Genomic DNA, 5,000 nt, shown 5'->3' with positions numbered 1-5,000 from the left:
GCAAGTATATTACCTGGAAGAGTCAATGACAGTCCACGCCCCCCTGCGTGGGAAGAGTCTTTCTAGGCCATGACCCACCGGAAGGGCGCAGCGTCCCCCACCCCAGACATGTGACGTCACACCATCGGTATTGACGACTAGACTGATTCCTTATAATCATTTGCCATACACCGGTGGAAGCTGCCGAGACGAGTAACTACATAGCGGGCTCGCCGTGTCACTAATGTACAGAGATACAACAGTTTCGACTGGAACCGGATTAAACGTATACACGGCGCTGATTAGTAATAGATAGAGCCATCAGAATACAGATAATGTATACAACTGTCCGTATACATGCTGAAAGACTCTGCTCACAATCACAACCACACGTCAGCCACACACCCTTATCACGCACTACTCTCTGCCTGTAACACGCACACAGACAATATGTAAGCACCAGCATGGAACAACACCCAGTGCATCCTCTCCGCCACATTAGACAATCCACACTGTCATAACCAGACTGGGAGGTCCACTCAGAAAACAGAATATCCCACCCACCCGACAACCACCATTGCTCAGCCAAGCCACCAACACCCACACATGTCCTACACAGGGGTGCACCCAACATCACAATACTGCCTCCTCTCACAGCACACAAACAATGGCAGGAATGAAAGACACAGGTCTGCCACAAGCATGGAATGAGAGCGCCGCCTGTCATGAGCCAAAGGTGCATCCTGACGTGGCAAATCAGATGATGCCGCAGGCATCCACTTACTATAATCACAATCAACAAACCGGCCGCCCCGCCCCGCCCCCCATTAAACCTTTCCTTACAACAATGTGTACCTTAACCTAACCTATATCGTACCGTAACCTAACCTATATCGTACCGTAACCTAACCTATGTCGTACCGTAACCTAACCTATGTCGTACCGTAACCTAACCTATGTCGTACCGTAACCTAACCTATGTCGTACCGTAACCTAACCTATGTCGTACCGTAACCTAACCTATGTCGTACCGTAACCTAACCTATGTCGTACCGTAACCTAACCTATGTCGTACCGTAACCTAACCTATGTCGTACCTTAACCTAACCTATGTCGTACCTTAACCTAACCTATGTCGTACCTTAACCTAACCTATGTCGTACCTTAACCTAACCTATGTCGTACCTTAACCTAACCTATGTCGTACCTTAACCTAACCTATGTCGTACCTTAACCTAACCTATGTCGTACCTTAACCTAACCTATGTCGTACCTTAACCTAACCTATGTCGTACCTTAACCTAACCTATGTCGTACCTTAACCTAACCTATGTCGTACCTTAACCTAACCTATGTCGTACCTTAACCTAACCTATGTCGTACCTTAACCTAACCTATGTCGTACCTTAACCTAACCTATGTCGTACCTTAACCTAACCTATGTCGTACCTTAACCTAACCTATGTCGTACCTTAACCTAACCTATGTCGTACCTTAACCTAACCTATGTCGTACCTTAACCTAACCTATGTCGTACCTTAACCTAACCTATGTCGTACCTTAACCTAACCTATGTCGTACCTTAACCTAACCTATGTCGTACCTTAACCTAACCTATGTCGTACCTTAACCTAACCTATGTCGTACCTTAACCTAACCTATGTCGTACCTTAACCTAACCTATGTCGTACCTTAACCTAACCTATGTCGTACCTTAACCTAACCTGTATTGCGCCTTAACCTAACCTGTATTGCGCCTTAACCTAACCTGTATTGCGCCTTAACGTAACCTGTATTGCGCCTTAACGTAACCTGTATTGCGCCTTAACGTAACCTGTATTGCGCCTTAACGTAACCTGTATTGCGCCTTAACGTAACCTGTATTGCGCCTTAACGTAACCTGTATTGCGCCTTAACGTAACCTGTATTGCGCCTTAACGTAACCTGTATTGCGCCTTAACGTAACCTGTATTGCGCCTTAACGTAACCTGTATTGCGCCTTAACGTAACCTGTATTGCGCCTTAACGTAACCTGTATTGCGCCTTAACGTAACCTGTATTGCGCCTTAACGTAACCTGTATTGCGCCTTAACGTAACCTGTATTGCGCCTTAACGTAACCTGTATTGCGCCTTAACGTAACCTGTATTGCGCCTTAACGTAACCTGTATTGCGCCTTAACGTAACCTGCATTGCGCCTTAACGTAACCTGCATTGCGCCTTAACGTAACCTGTATTGCGCCTTAACGTAACCTGTATTGCGCCTTAACGTAACCTGTATTGCGCCTTAACGTAACCTGTATTGCGCCTTAACGTAACCTGTATTGCGCCTTAACGTAACCTGTATTGCGCCTTAACGTAACCTGTATTGCGCCTTAACGTAACCGATATTGCGCCTTAACGTAACCTATATTGCGCCGTAACGTAACCTATATTGCGCCGTAACGTAACCCACATTGCCCCTTAACGTAACCCACATTGCCCCTTAACGTAACCCACATTGCCCCTTAACGTAACCCAACACACGTTGGGCCTTAACCCAACACACGTTGGGCCTTAACCCAACACACGTTGGGCCTTAACCCAACACACGTTGGGCCTTAACCCAACACACGTTGGGCCTTAACCCAACACACGTTGGGCCTTAACCCAACACACGTTGGGCCTTAACCCAACACACGTTGGGCCTTAACCCAACACACGTTGGGCCTTAACCCAACACACGTTGGGCCTTAACCCAACACACGTTGGGCCTTAACCCAACACACGTTGGGCCTTAACCTGCTCTGTAATTGTCATACGACGCGTTAAATTAGTGTAGTGTTGCCTAACTGCAACCCCCGCAATATAGTTTGCTACTCGCACTGCCCGGTCCCCAGTGTATCGCTTCATGTTAAACACCTTGCAGCTATACACTGTAATGTGGATGGCAGCAGGACGTACATGCTCAATGCCCTTTGCAGTTGTTCATTGGCATTTGCAGTTGTTCATTGGCATTCGCATGTGCGAAGCACTTAGCCTACGCTGTGGTACGGCCTGTGTCAACTGTCCGCTGATGTTGTACGTCCAAATCACACACTGTACTGCACATTGGTCCTCATGTACTGAATGATACATCGTGGTACATGTGACCGTACAACGACTGCGCCAACAACGGCGAACCATGCGGTCCAAATGTTGTGCACTCAGCTACGTGTCGTCTCCCTATAAGAGCTGGATTGCAGTGTGGTATGCCCTGGATGGCGATCAGCATGAGCCGTCTGTTGATGTAGTGGCGCGTGTTGTCAGACGTAGTCGTCTCTTCTCACACACCGTGATAGCATGGTGCACTGCGTTCCACATCTGCGACATGCGACAGAGGCCGGTTGACAGTCGTTCGCGCAATGGACATCGCATACGTACGGGGGCCACCTTCCACGTGTTCGCGAAGCGTGCACATGTTGTTGCGTGTATGTGGGCAGACATAGTGTGTCGTGACACCTGACACAGGCATGCAACAATCGTTGAATTTGCAAATGGCGATGGACGCCTACGTTTGCTGGTGACGTTATGCAAATGAACAACTGGTAAACCGTTGTGGTGCGGTTGTTCTCGCTAGAGGTGAATCAGTGATGGCGACGATCGGTTGAGCTACCAACCGGTTGTTCCAGCGATACCCACCATGCCCACGAACGTGAATGGCATCTGGGTGTGAAGCGATACGCGGCGGTGGCTGGGTGGGACCGTCCCCGGCCGGTGAGGGGGGGCCTCCCGGCGTGCTGGCCGCGCGGTGCGTGGGCGCACGCGCTACAGCCGGCTGGTGGGGGCGGCCAGTGGCAGGCGCGCCGGCCGACGGAGGCGGCAGGCGGCGCAGCTGCGCGCCGGCGCACCCTGCACGCGGCGCCGTGCGGCCAAAGTAGGTCCTCGCGGGCCCGGTGCGAAGCGCGGTGGACATCTGCAGTGTGCTGGTCCGATTGAGGACTGTGTGCGCTGAGGATGCGCCGCCGCCCGGCGCTCGGCGCCGCGACGCCGTCTGCTGCTCGGTCGCCTCTGCGGTTCTCGCAGGTGGTTTGTATCGCAGCTGTGCGGACGTGTTGGCGCGTGCGCTGTGCTGGGAGAGTTCGCTTCGGCACCCAAGTGGGGCTTTTGTCCTTCTGTGGCGCTGGCGTTGGAGCTGCCGGTCACCGTAGGTGGCGCGTGTTGTCTCCCGCCGGCAATGCCACGACAGCACGCTCCCGGGCCTCTGTCGGCAGCGGCAAGCTCAGTTGGGAGCACGGGTGGTCGCACCTAAAGCGTCTACTCGCCAAACTCCGGGCGATTGCGCCTCTCTCGAACCCGACCAAGTACTTAGGACGGCGCTGCGCGCCGCCGGGACCTGAGAGGGTTTCGAGGTGTATTGTGCAGGGGAGCTCAGCCTCCTCCTGTTTGCAGAATAATTGAGCGGACGCTTGCGTGTTCGCGCGGGCCCCCGGGACACACTCCCGGGCGGCCGGCTGCTCAGCTCTAGTTGACGCAGCTCCCTGGTTGATCCTGCCAGTAGTCATATGCTTGTCTCAAAGATTAAGCCATGCATGTCTCAGTACAAGCCGCATTAAGGTGAAACCGCGAATGGCTCATTAAATCAGTTATGGTTCCTTAGATCGTACCCACGTTACTTGGATAACTGTGGTAATTCTAGAGCTAATACATGCAAACAGAGTCCCGACCAGAGATGGAAGGGACGCTTTTATTAGATCAAAACCAATCGGTCGGCTCGTCCGGTCCGTTTGCCTTGGTGACTCTGAATAACTTTGGGCTGATCGCACGGTCCTCGTACCGGCGACGCATCTTTCAAATGTCTGCCTTATCAACTGTCGATGGTAGGTTCTGCGCCTACCATGGTTGTAACGGGTAACGGGGAATCAGGGTTCGATTCCGGAGAGGGAGCCTGAGAAACGGCTACCACATCCAAGGAAGGCAGCAGGCGCGCAAATTACCCACTCCCGGCACGGGGAGGTAGTGACGAAAAATAACGATACGGGACTCATCCGAGGCCCCGTAATC

At 52.0% G+C, this 5,000-nt stretch overlaps 1 non-coding gene across 1 annotated transcript in view; it reads left to right on the top strand.

The window, feature by feature from the left end:
• The first annotated feature begins 4,474 nt into the window (after positions 1 to 4,474).
• LOC124573925 overlaps positions 4,475 to 5,000 on the top strand; it is a 1,910-nt gene continuing 1,384 nt past the window's right edge. The window contains exon 1 of the ribosomal RNA XR_006972244.1: positions 4,475 to 5,000. This exon is cut by the window's right edge and continues 1,384 nt beyond it. This is a non-coding gene — a ribosomal RNA (small subunit ribosomal RNA).

The sequence above is a fragment of the Schistocerca americana genome, unplaced genomic scaffold (assembly GCF_021461395.2).
Source record: "Schistocerca americana isolate TAMUIC-IGC-003095 unplaced genomic scaffold, iqSchAmer2.1 HiC_scaffold_198, whole genome shotgun sequence".
NCBI lineage: Eukaryota > Metazoa > Arthropoda > Insecta > Orthoptera > Acrididae > Schistocerca > Schistocerca americana.
This window is presented reverse-complemented; position numbering and strand designations above follow the sequence as displayed.